Raw genomic sequence first — 13,861 nt, 5'->3', positions numbered from 1 at the left:
CTCTCTCACTCACTTGCTTTAACTCATTTGTTCTCACTCACTCACTCACTCACTCAATCACTCACTCACTCATTCACTCTCACTCACTCTCACTCTCTCACTCACTCGCTCACTAAGTCAGTCTCTCTCTCTCTCTCTCTTTTTCTTTTTATATATATTTTTTTCCGTCTTCTTCTTCTTCTTCTTCTTCTTCTTCTTCTTCTTCTTCTTCAGACCCTGTCATAGCACTAATGCCTTTCCAATACCACCAGCAGATGGAGACACTCCATTGCAACATTGGTTGTGAGCAGCAGTTTCTAAAAACAAATGCCTCATGGCGGATTTCCCATCCATCAATGGATGGTAAATTTTGTTTTTATCATTCACTGACCACAGATACCAATGCATGGTCAAGCAACAGCAATGACACACCCTTGTGTATAAGCATGAGACCCTCACGTCATTTAACAGGATTCAGCACCACCCACAAGACAGCTACCTGTCATGTCATGTCAAACCTGCACAGGTGTGCTAGATTATTATTATTTAGTTTTATTTTATTTTTTTACACCAATCAGTGTGCAAACATGGTCATTAAAACGCTAAATGAATAGACGTTCATAAACCAGTCAGTGCAACTCATCATTTTGGTCTCCAATTCTCAAACTCAAATTCTCACCCACGGAGGATTAAATGAGAATCTTTCTTGTTTAACACTGGAATGGGGTGGTGCACTGTTCACTACCCGAATATACTGCCACATCGGGTCAATGCATAGGGCGACAGAAGCAAGCTTCCAAATCAGCTCCCTTTCTCAAAAATCCATTTAATTTATGGTCCCCAGATAGGGAACGTATGTATCAGTATGTGCTCACAAGTCACCCAAGTGCAAGTATTCACACAAAAAAAAACGTGCCTCAGGATGCGATCTGTCGCAAGATCCTTTCTTTTTTTACACTTGATCTAAGCCAAAAGGCCTAGAGGGGATAACCGGGAAAGGGGTGGACCCAACCATGTCCCCTTCATGAGCACTCACATTACTCATAGGAATGGAAGGAAGGCTGGTAGCCAACCAGCCTCCCATACACTCTCTGGGTGGGTGGCAGTCAGCCACCCATACATACATACAGCACAGGCTAAACCCACATCATCACTTAAAAAAAGGACAGGCGACCATTGCACTCTGATGGAGCATTTAGCAATGCAATCCATAGCCTGGCTTTTGCCTGAACCCCCATCACTCCTCCTCTTGCATATAAGACAATATTTCAGATCTGCATATGAAAACAACACGCCTACCTTTGTTGCACATAGCTGCCTGCCTGTCTCTAGTTACCCCACTGGCTGTAGCTGCGTCCCTTCCGACATGGAATAACACCAACTGTAACGATAAACTGAAAATTAACAGTATAAACCTGCATCATTTTGGACTCTGGTATTTGCTCAATCCGGGTGACCTGACAATCGATGGTGGTGCCGTTGGTGATTCTGGCCTTCTTGGAATCTGTTGGGCCTATGTGTTAGCTCACACATCACTTGGGTATCCATGGTAACTACCACAACATGGTCATCTGCAGTTTACATCTAGCCCGTGGCATTGAATGGCATTTTAAAAGTGCTAAGGGTCCTGGTGCAATAATCCTCCCATGAGGATCAGCCTCAACGGCTTTGTAGATTGCACTCATGTCAGCAACTCCATATACATTTTTTTTTCTTCATGCTTCTTTCTTCATCCTTTTTTCTTTCTGTCATTAAGACTTTCATTCATTCGATCTCTCTCACTCACTTGCTTTAACTCATTTGTTCTCACTCACTCACTCACTCACTCAATCACTCACTCACTCATTCACTCTCACTCACTCTCACTCTCTCACTCACTCGCTCACTAAGTCAGTCTCTCTCTCTCTCTCTCTCTTTTTCTTTTTATATATATTTTTTTCCGTCTTCTTCTTCTTCTTCTTCAGACCCTGTCATAGCACTAATGCCTTTCCAATACCACCAGCAGATGGAGACACTCCATTGCAACATTGGTTGTGAGCAGCAGTTTCTAAAAACAAATGCCTCATGGCGGATTTCCCATCCATCAATGGATGGTAAATTTTGTTTTTATCATTCACTGACCACAGATACCAATGCATGGTCAAGCAACAGCAATGACACACCCTTGTGTATAGGCATGAGACCCTCACGTCATTTAACAGGATTCAGCACCACCCACAAGACAGCTACCTGTCATGTCATGTCAAACCTGCACAGGTGTGCTAGATTATTATTATTTAGTTTTATTTTATTTTTTTACACCAATCAGTGTGCAAACATGGTCATTAAAACGCTAAATGAATAGACGTTCATAAACCAGTCAGTGCAACTCATCATTTTGGTCTCCAATTCTCAAACTCAAATTCTCACCCACGGAGGATTAAATGAGAATCTTTCTTGTTTAACACTGGAATGGGGTGGTGCACTGTTCACTACCCGAATATACTGCCACATCGGGTCAATGCATAGGGCGACAGAAGCAAGCTTCCAAATCAGCTCCCTTTCTCAAAAATCCATTTAATTTATGGTCCCCAGATAGGGAACGTATGTATCAGTATGTGCTCACAAGTCACCCAAGTGCAAGTATTCACACAAAAAAAAAACGTGCCTCAGGATGCGATCTGTCGCAAGATCCTTTCTTTTTTTACACTTGATCTAAGCCAAAAGGCCTAGAGGGGATAACCGGGAAAGGGGTGGACCCAACCATGTCCCCTTCATGAGCACTCACATTACTCATAGGAATGGAAGGAAGGCTGGTAGCCAACCAGCCTCCCATACACTCTCTGGGTGGGTGGCAGTCAGCCACCCATACATACATACAGCACAGGCTAAACCCACATCATCACTTAAAAAAAGGACAGGCGACCATTGCACTCTGATGGAGCATTTAGCAATGCAATCCATAGCCTGGCTTTTGCCTGAACCCCCATCACTCCTCCTCTTGCATATAAGACAATATTTCAGATCTGCATATGAAAACAACACGCCTACCTTTGTTGCACATAGCTGCCTGCCTGTCTCTAGTTACCCCACTGGCTGTAGCTGCGTCCCTTCCGACATGGAATAACACCAACTGTAACGATAAACTGAAAATTAACAGTATAAACCTGCATCATTTTGGACTCTGGTATTTGCTGAATCCGGGTGACCTGACAATCGATGGTGGTGCCGCTGGTGATTCTGGCCTTCTTGGAATCTGTTGGGCCTATGTGTTAGCTCACACATCACTTGGGTATCCATGGTAACTACCACAACATGGTCATCTGCAGTTTACATCTAGCCCGTGGCATTGAATGGCATTTTAAAAGTGCTAAGGGTCCTGGTGCAATAATCCTCCCATGAGGATCAGCCTCAACGGCTTTGTAGATTGCACTCATGTCAGCAACTCCATATACATTTTTTTTTCTTCATGCTTCTTTCTTCATCCTTTTTTCTTTCTGTCATTAAGACTTTCATTCATTCGATCTCTCTCACTCACTTGCTTTAACTCATTTGTTCTCACTCACTCACTCACTCAATCACTCACTCACTCATTCACTCTCACTCACTCTCACTCTCTCACTCACTCGCTCACTAAGTCAGTCTCTCTCTCTCTCTCTCTCTCTTTTTCTTTTTATATATATTTTTTTCCGTCTTCTTCTTCTTCTTCTTCTTCAGACCCTGTCATAGCACTAATGCCTTTCCAATACCACCAGCAGATGGAGACACTCCATTGCAACATTGGTTGTGAGCAGCAGTTTCTAAAAACAAATGCCTCATGGCGGATTTCCCATCCATCAATGGATGGTAAATTTTGTTTTTATCATTCACTGACCACAGATACCAATGCATGGTCAAGCAACAGCAATGACACACCCTTGTGTATAGGCATGAGACCCTCACGTCATTTAACAGGATTCAGCACCACCCACAAGACAGCTACCTGTCATGTCATGTCAAACCTGCACAGGTGTGCTAGATTATTATTATTTAGTTTTATTTTATTTTTTTACACCAATCAGTGTGCAAACATGGTCATTAAAACGCTAAATGAATAGACGTTCATAAACCAGTCAGTGCAACTCATCATTTTGGTCTCCAATTCTCAAACTCAAATTCTCACCCACGGAGGATTAAATGAGAATCTTTCTTGTTTAACACTGGAATGGGGTGGTGCACTGTTCACTACCCGAATATACTGCCACATCGGGTCAATGCATAGGGCGACAGAAGCAAGCTTCCAAATCAGCTCCCTTTCTCAAAAATCCATTTAATTTATGGTCCCCAGATAGGGAACGTATGTATCAGTATGTGCTCACAAGTCACCCAAGTGCAAGTATTCACACAAAAAAAAACGTGCCTCAGGATGCGATCTGTCGCAAGATCCTTTCTTTTTTTACACTTGATCTAAGCCAAAAGGCCTAGAGGGGATAACCGGGAAAGGGGTGGACCCAACCATGTCCCCTTCATGAGCACTCACATTACTCATAGGAATGGAAGGAAGGCTGGTAGCCAACCAGCCTCCCATACACTCTCTGGGTGGGTGGCAGTCAGCCACCCATACATACATACAGCACAGGCTAAACCCACATCATCACTTAAAAAAAGGACAGGCGACCATTGCACTCTGATGGAGCATTTAGCAATGCAATCCATAGCCTGGCTTTTGCCTGAACCCCCATCACTCCTCCTCTTGCATATAAGACAATATTTCAGATCTGCATATGAAAACAACACGCCTACCTTTGTTGCACATAGCTGCCTGCCTGTCTCTAGTTACCCCACTGGCTGTAGCTGCGTCCCTTCCGACATGGAATAACACCAACTGTAACGATAAACTGAAAATTAACAGTATAAACCTGCATCATTTTGGACTCTGGTATTTGCTGAATCCGGGTGACCTGACAATCGATGGTGGTGCCGCTGGTGATTCTGGCCTTCTTGGAATCTGTTGGGCCTATGTGTTAGCTCACACATCACTTGGGTATCCATGGTAACTACCACAACATGGTCATCTGCAGTTTACATCTAGCCCGTGGCATTGAATGGCATTTTAAAAGTGCTAAGGGTCCTGGTGCAATAATCCTCCCATGAGGATCAGCCTCAACGGCTTTGTAGATTGCACTCATGTCAGCAACTCCATATACATTTTTTTTTCTTCATGCTTCTTTCTTCATCCTTTTTTCTTTCTGTCATTAAGACTTTCATTCATTCGATCTCTCTCACTCACTTGCTTTAACTCATTTGTTCTCACTCACTCACTCAATCACTCACTCACTCATTCACTCTCACTCACTCTCACTCTCTCACTCACTCGCTCACTAAGTCAGTCTCTCTCTCTCTCTCTCTCTCTTTTTCTTTTTATATATATTTTTTTCCGTCTTCTTCTTCTTCTTCTTCTTCAGACCCTGTCATAGCACTAATGCCTTTCCAATACCACCAGCAGATGGAGACACTCCATTGCAACATTGGTTGTGAGCAGCAGTTTCTAAAAACAAATGCCTCATGGCGGATTTCCCATCCATCAATGGATGGTAAATTTTGTTTTTATCATTCAATGACCACAGATACCAATGCATGGTCAAGCAACAGCAATGACACACCCTTGTGTATAGGCATGAGACCCTCACGTCATTTAACAGGATTCAGCACCACCCACAAGACAGCTACCTGTCATGTCATGTCAAACCTGCACAGGTGTGCTAGATTATTATTATTTAGTTTTATTTTATTTTTTTACACCAATCAGTGTGCAAACATGGTCATTAAAACGCTAAATGAATAGACGTTCATAAACCAGTCAGTGCAACTCATCATTTTGGTCTCCAATTCTCAAACTCAAATTCTCACCCACGGAGGATTAAATGAGAATCTTTCTTGTTTAACACTGGAATGGGGTGGTGCACTGTTCACTACCCGAATATACTGCCACATCGGGTCAATGCATAGGGCGACAGAAGCAAGCTTCCAAATCAGCTCCCTTTCTCAAAAATCCATTTAATTTGTGGTCCCCAGATAGGGAACGTATGTATCAGTACGTGCTCACAAGTCACCCAAGTGCAAGTATTTACACAAAAAAAAACGTGCCTCAGGATGCGATCTGTCGCAAGATCCTTTCTTATTTTACACTTGATCTTAGCCAAAAGGCCTAGAGGGGATAACCGGGAAAGGGGTGGACCCAACCATGTCCCCTTCATGAGCACTCACATTACTCATAGGAATGGAAGGAAGGCTGGCAGCCAACCAGCCTCCCATACACTCTCTGGGTGGGTGGCAGTCAGCCACCCATACATACATACAGCACAGGCTAAACCCACATCATCACTTAAAAAAGGACAGGCGACCATTGCACTCTGATGGAGCATTTAGCAATGCAATCCATAGCCTGGCTTTTGCCTGAACCCCCATCACTCCTCCTCTTGCATATAAGACAATATTTCAGATCTGCATATGAAAACAACACGCCTACCTTTGTTGCACATAGCTGCCTGCCTGTCTCTAGTTACCCCACTGGCTGTAGCTGCGTCCCTTCCGACATGGAATAACACCAACTGTAACGATAAACTGAAAATTAACAGTATAAACCTGCATCATTTTGGACTCTGGTATTTGCTGAATCCGGGTGACCTGACAATCGATGGTGGTGCCGCTGGTGATTCTGGCCTTTTTGGAATCTGTTGGGCCTATGTGTTAGCTCACACATCACTTGGGTATCCATGGTAACTACCACAACATGGTCATCTGCAGTTTACATCTAGCCCGTGGCATTGAATGGCATTTTAAAAGTGCTAAGGGTCCTGGTGCAATAATCCTCCCATGAGGATCAGCCTCAACGGCTTTGTAGATTGCACTCATGTCAGCAACTCCATATACATTTTTTTTTCTTCATGCTTCTTTCTTCATCCTTTTTTCTTTCTGTCATTCAGACTTTCATTCATTCGATCTCTCTCACTCACTTGCTTTAACTCATTTGTTCTCACTCACTCACTCACTCACTCAATCACTCACTCACTCATTCACTCTCACTCACTCTCTCACTCACTCGCTCACTAAGTCAGTCTCTCTCTCTCTCTTTTTCTTTTTATATATATTTTTTTCCGTCTTCTTCTTCTTCTTCTTCTTCTTCAGACCCTGTCATAGCACTAATGCCTTTCCAATACCACCAGCAGATGGAGACACTCCATTGCAACATTGGTTGTGAGCAGCAGTTTCTAAAAACAAATGCCTCATGGCGGATTTCCCATCCATCAATGGATGGTAAATTTTGTTTTTATCATTCACTGACCACAGATACCAATGCATGGTCAAGCAACAGCAATGACACACCCTTGTGTATAGGCATGAGACCCTCACGTCATTTAACAGGATTCAGCACCACCCACAAGACAGCTACCTGTCATGTCATGTCAAACCTGCACAGGTGTGCTAGATTATTATTATTTAGTTTTATTTTATTTTTTTACACCAATCAGTGTGCAAACATGGTCATTAAAACGCTAAATGAATAGACGTTCATAAACCAGTCAGTGCAACTCATCATTTTGATCTCCAATTCTCAAACTCAAATTCTCACCCACGGAGGATTAAATGAGAATCTTTCTTGTTTAACACTGGAATGGGGTGGTGCACTGTTCACTACCCGAATATACTGCCACATCGGGTCAATGCATAGGGCGACAGAAGCAAGCTTCCAAATCAACTCCCTTTCTCAAAAATCCATTTAATTTATGGTCCCCAGATAGGGAACGTATGTATCAGTATGTGCTCACAAGTCACCCAAGTGCAAGTATTCACACAAAAAAAAAAACGTGCCTCAGGATGCGATCTGTCGCAAGATCCTTTCTTTTTTTACACTTGATCTAAGCCAAAAGGCCTAGAGGGGATAACCGGGAAAGGGGTGGACCCAACCATGTCCCCTTCATGAGCACTCACATTACTCATAGGAATGGAAGGAAGGCTGGCAGCCAACCAGCCTCCCATACACTCTCTGGGTGGGTGGCAGTCAGCCACCCATACATACATACAGCACAGGCTAAACCCACATCATCACTTAAAAAAAGGACAGGCGACCATTGCACTCTGATGGAGCATTTAGCAATGCAATCCATAGCCTGGCTTTTGCCTGAACCCCCATCACTCCTCCTCTTGCATATAAGACAATATTTCAGATCTGCATATGAAAACAACACGCCTACCTTTGTTGCACATAGCTGCCTGCCTGTCTCTAGTTACCCCACTGGCTGTAGCTGCGTCCCTTCCGACATGGAATAACACCAACTGTAACGATAAACTGAAAATTAACAGTATAAACCTGCATCATTTTGGACTCTGGTATTTGCTGAATCCGGGTGACCTGACAATCGATGGTGGTGCCGCTGGTGATTCTGGCCTTCTTGGAATCTGTTGGGCCTATGTGTTAGCTCACACATCACTTGGGTATCCATGGTAACTACCACAACATGGTCATCTGCAGTTTACATCTAGCCCGTGGCATTGAATGGCATTTTAAAAGTGCTAAGGGTCCTGGTGCAATAATCCTCCCATGAGGATCAGCCTCAACGGCTTTGTAGATTGCACTCATGTCAGCAACTCCATATACATTTTTTTTTCTTCATGCTTCTTTCTTCATCCTTTTTTCTTTCTGTCATTCAGACTTTCATTCATTCGATCTCTCTCACTCACTTGCTTTAACTCATTTGTTCTCACTCACTCACTCACTCACTCAATCACTCACTCACTCATTCACTCTCACTCACTCTCACTCTCTCACTCACTCGCTCACTAAGTCAGTCTCTCTCTCTCTCTTTTTCTTTTTATATATATTTTTTTCCGTCTTCTTCTTCTTCTTCTTCAGACCCTGTCATAGCACTAATGCCTTTCCAATACCACCAGCAGATGGAGACACTCCATTGCTACATTGGTTGTGAGCAGCAGTTTCTAAAAACAAATGCCTCATGGCGGATTTCCCATCCATCAATGGATGGTAAATTTTGTTTTTATCATTCACTGACCACAGATACCAATGCATGGTCAAGCAACAGCAATGACACACCCTTGTGTATAGGCATGAGACCCTCACGTCATTTAACAGGATTCAGCACCACCCACAAGACAGCTACCTGTCATGTCATGTCAAACCTGCACAGGTGTGCTAGATTATTATTATTTAGTTTTATTTTATTTTTTTACACCAATCAGTGTGCAAACATGGTCATTAAAACGCTAAATGAATAGACGTTCATAAACCAGTCAGTGCAACTCATCATTTTGGTCTCCAATTCTCAAACTCAAATTCTCACCCACGGAGGATTAAATGAGAATCTTTCTTGTTTAACACTGGAATGGGGTGGTGCACTGTTCACTACCCGAATATACTGCCACATCGGGTCAATGCATAGGGCGACAGAAGCAAGCTTCCAAATCAGCTCCCTTTCTCAAAAATCCATTTAATTTATGGTCCCCAGATAGGGAACGTATGTATCAGTATGTGCTCACAAGTCACCCAAGTGCAAGTATTCACACAAAAAAAAATGTGCCTCAGGATGCAATCTGTCGCAAGATCCTTTCTTTTTTTACACTTGATCTAAGCCAAAAGGCCTAGAGGGGATAACCGGGAAAGGGGAGGACCCAACCATGTCCCCTTCATGAGCACTCACATTACTCATAGGAATGGAAGGAAGGCTGGCAGCCAACCAGCCTCCCATACACTCTCTGGGTGGGTGGCAGTCAGCCACCCATACATACATACAGCACAGGCTAAACCCACATCATCACTTAAAAAAAGGACAGGCGACCATTGCACTCTGATGGAGCATTTAGCAATGCAATCCATAGCCTGGCTTTTGCCTGAACCCCCATCACTCCTCCTCTTGCATATAAGACAATATTTCAGATCTGCATATGAAAACAACACGCCTACCTTTGTTGCACATAGCTGCCTGCCTGTCTCTAGTTACCCCACTGGCTGTAGCTGCGTCCCTTCCGACATGGAATAACACCAACTGTAACGATAAACTGAAAATTAACAGTATAAACCTGCATCATTTTGGACTCTGGTATTTGCTGAATCCGGGTGACCTGACAATCGATGGTGGTGCCGCTGGTGATTCTGGCCTTCTTGGAATCTGTTGGGCCTATGTGTTAGCTCACACATCACTTGGGTATCCATGGTAACTACCACAACATGGTCATCTGCAGTTTACATCTAGCCCGTGGCATTGAATGGCATTTTAAAAGTGCTAAGGGTCCTGGTGCAATAATCCTCCCATGAGGATCAGCCTCAACGGCTTTGTAGATTGCACTCATGTCAGCAACTCCATATACATTTTTTTTTCTTCATGCTTCTTTCTTCATCCTTTTTTCTTTCTGTCATTCAGACTTTCATTCATTCGATCTCTCTCACTCACTTGCTTTAACTCATTTGTTCTCACTCACTCACTCACTCACTCAATCACTCACTCACTCATTCACTCTCACTCACTCTCACTCTCTCACTTACTCGCTCACTAAGTCAGTCTCTCTCTCTCTCTCTCTCTCTTTTTCTTTTTATATATATTTTTTTCCGTCTTCTTCTTCTTCTTCTTCTTCTTCTTCAGACCCTGTCATAGCACTAATGCCTTTCCAATACCACCAGCAGATGGAGACACTCCATTGCAACATTGGTTGTGAGCAGCAGTTTCTAAAAACAAATGCCTCATGGCGGATTTCCCATCCATCAATGGATGGTAAATTTTGTTTTTATCATTCACTGACCACAGATACCAATGCATGGTCAAGCAACAGCAATGACACACCCTTGTGTATAGGCATGAGACCCTCACGTCATTTAACAGGATTCAGCACCACCCACAAGACAGCTACCTGTCATGTCATGTCAAACCTGCACAGGTGTGCTAGATTATTATTATTTAGTTTTATTTTATTTTTTTACACCAATCAGTGTGCAAACATGGTCATTAAAACGCTAAATGAATAGACGTTCATAAACCAGTCAGTGCAACTCATCATTTTGGTCTCCAATTCTCAAACTCAAATTCTCACCCACGGAGGATTAAATGAGAATCTTTCTTGTTTAACACTGGAATGGGGTGGTGCACTGTTCACTACCCGAATATACTGCCACATCGGGTCAATGCATAGGGCGACAGAAGCAAGCTTCCAAATCAGCTCCCTTTCTCAAAAATCCATTTAATTTATGGTCCCCAGATAGGGAACGTATGTATCAGTATGTGCTCACAAGTCACCCAAGTGCAAGTATTCACACAAAAAAAAAACGTGCCTCAGGATGCGATCTGTCGCAAGATCCTTTCTTTTTTTACACTTGATCTAAGCCAAAAGGCCTAGAGGGGATAACCGGGAAAGGGGTGGACCCAACCATGTCCCCTTCATGAGCACTCACATTACTCATAGGAATGGAAGGAAGGCTGGCAGCCAACCAGCCTCCCATACACTCTCTGGGTGGGTGGCAGTCAGCCACCCATACATACATACAGCACAGGCTAAACCCACATCATCACTTAAAAAAAGGACAGGCGACCATTGCACTCTGATGGAGCATTTAGCAATGCAATCCATAGCCTGGCTTTTGCCTGAACCCCCATCACTCCTCCTCTTGCATATAAGACAATATTTCAGATCTGCATATGAAAACAACACGCCTACCTTTGTTGCACATAGCTGCCTGCCTGTCTCTAGTTACCCCACTGGCTGTAGCTGCGTCCCTTCCGACATGGAATAACACCAACTGTAACGATAAACTGAAAATTAACAGTATAAACCTGCATCATTTTGGACTCTGGTATTTGCTGAATCCGGGTGACCTGACAATCGATGGTGGTGCCGCTGGTGATTCTGGCCTTCTTGGAATCTGTTGGGCCTATGTGTTAGCTCACACATCACTTGGGTATCCATGGTAACTACCACAACATGGTCATCTGCAGTTTACATCTAGCCCGTGGCATTGAATGGCATTTTAAAAGTGCTAAGGGTCCTGGTGCAATAATCCTCCCATGAGGATCAGCCTCAACGGCTTTGTAGATTGCACTCATGTCAGCAACTCCATATACATTTTCTTTTCTTCATGCTTCTTTCTTCATCCTTTTTTCTTTCTGTCATTCAGACTTTCATTCATTCGATCTCTCTCACTCACTTGCTTTAACTCATTTGTTCTCACTCACTCACTCACTCACTCAATCACTCACTCACTCATTCACTCTCACTCACTCTCACTCTCTCACTCACTCGCTCACTAAGTCAGTCTCTCTCTCTCTCTCTCTCTTTTTCTTTTTATATATATTTTTTTCCGTCTTCTTCTTCTTCTTCTTCTTCTTCTTCTTCAGACCCTGTCATAGCACTAATGCCTTTCCAATACCACCAGCAGATGGAGACACTCCATTGCAACATTGGTTGTGAGCAGCAGTTTCTAAAAACAAATGCCTCATGGCGGATTTCCCATCCATCAATGGATGGTAAATTTTGTTTTTATCATTCACTGACCACAGATACCAATGCATGGTCAAGCAACAGCAATGACACACCCTTGTGTATAGGCATGAGACCCTCACGTCATTTAACAGGATTCAGCACCACCCACAAGACAGCTACCTGTCATGTCATGTCAAACCTGCACAGGTGTGCTAGATTATTATTATTTAGTTTTATTTTATTTTTTTACACCAATCAGTGTGCAAACATGGTCATTAAAACGCTAAATGAATAGACGTTCATAAACCAGTCAGTGCAACTCATCATTTTGGTCTCCAATTCTCAAACTCAAATTCTCACCCACGGAGGATTAAATGAGAATCTTTCTTGTTTAACACTGGAATGGGGTGGTGCACTGTTCACTACCCGAATATACTGCCACATCGGGTCAATGCATAGGGCGACAGAAGCAAGCTTCCAAATCAGCTCCCTTTCTCAAAAATCCATTTAATTTATGGTCCCCAGATAGGGAACGTATGTATCAGTATGTGCTCACAAGTCACCCAAGTGCAAGTATTCACACAAAAAAAAACGTGCCTCAGGATGCGATCTGTCGCAAGATCCTTTCATTTTTTACACTAGATCTAAGCCAAAAGGCCTAGAGGGGATAACCGGGAAAGGGGTGGACCCAACCATGTCCCCTTCATGAGCACTCACATTACACATAGGAATGGAAGGAAGGCTGGCAGCCAACCAGCCTCCCATACACTCTCTGGGTGGGTGGCAGTCAGCCACCCATACATACATACAGCACAGGCTAAACCCACATCATCACTTAAAAAAAGGACAGGCGACCATTGCACTCTGATGGAGCATTTAGCAATGCAATCCATAGCCTGGCTTTTGCCTGAACCCCCATCACTCCTCCTCTTGCATATAAGACAATATTTCAGATCTGCATATGAAAACAACACGCCTACCTTTGTTGCACATAGCTGCCTGCCTGTCTCTAGTTACCCCACTGGCTGTAGCTGCGTCCCTTCCGACATGGAATAACACCAACTGTAACGATAAACTGAAAATTAACAGTATAAACCTGCATCATTTTGGACTCTGGTATTTGCTGAATCCGGGTGACCTGACAATCGATGGTGGTGCCGCTGGTGATTCTGGCCTTCTTGGAATCTGTTGGGCCTATGTGTTAGCTCACACATCACTTGGGTATCCATGGTAACTACCACAACATGGTCATCTGCAGTTTACATCTAGCCCGTGGCATTGAATGGCATTTTAAAAGTGCTAAGGGTCCTGGTGCAATAATCCTCCCATGAGGATCAGCCTCAACGGCTTTGTAGATTGCACTCATGTCAGCAACTCCATATACATTTTTTTTTCTTCATGCTTCTTTCTTCATCCTTTTTTCTTTCTGTCATTCAGACTT

At 43.4% G+C, this 13,861-nt stretch overlaps 8 pseudogenes; all 8 read right to left on the bottom strand.

The window, feature by feature from the left end:
* Positions 1-703: 703 nt before the first annotated feature.
* On the bottom strand, positions 704-967 carry LOC130344221 (U2 spliceosomal RNA; annotated as a pseudogene).
* Positions 968-2,433: 1,466 nt separating this feature from the next.
* On the bottom strand, positions 2,434-2,698 carry LOC130344144 (U2 spliceosomal RNA; annotated as a pseudogene).
* A 1,467-nt stretch (positions 2,699-4,165) lies between these two features.
* On the bottom strand, positions 4,166-4,429 carry LOC130344219 (U2 spliceosomal RNA; annotated as a pseudogene).
* A 1,463-nt stretch (positions 4,430-5,892) lies between these two features.
* Positions 5,893-6,156, bottom strand: LOC130344118 (U2 spliceosomal RNA; annotated as a pseudogene).
* Positions 6,157-7,615: 1,459 nt separating this feature from the next.
* On the bottom strand, positions 7,616-7,881 carry LOC130344160 (U2 spliceosomal RNA; annotated as a pseudogene).
* A 1,460-nt stretch (positions 7,882-9,341) lies between these two features.
* Positions 9,342-9,605, bottom strand: LOC130344194 (U2 spliceosomal RNA; annotated as a pseudogene).
* Positions 9,606-11,082: 1,477 nt separating this feature from the next.
* LOC130344143 (U2 spliceosomal RNA) lies at positions 11,083-11,347 on the bottom strand (annotated as a pseudogene).
* Positions 11,348-12,825: 1,478 nt separating this feature from the next.
* On the bottom strand, positions 12,826-13,089 carry LOC130344167 (U2 spliceosomal RNA; annotated as a pseudogene).
* Between the last annotated feature and the right edge of the window lie 772 nt (positions 13,090-13,861).

Source organism: Hyla sarda, unplaced genomic scaffold (assembly GCF_029499605.1).
Source record: "Hyla sarda isolate aHylSar1 unplaced genomic scaffold, aHylSar1.hap1 scaffold_705, whole genome shotgun sequence".
Taxonomy (NCBI): Eukaryota; Metazoa; Chordata; class Amphibia; order Anura; family Hylidae; genus Hyla; species Hyla sarda.
Note: the sequence above shows the minus strand (reverse complement) of the source record. Positions and strands in the feature narration are given on the sequence as shown.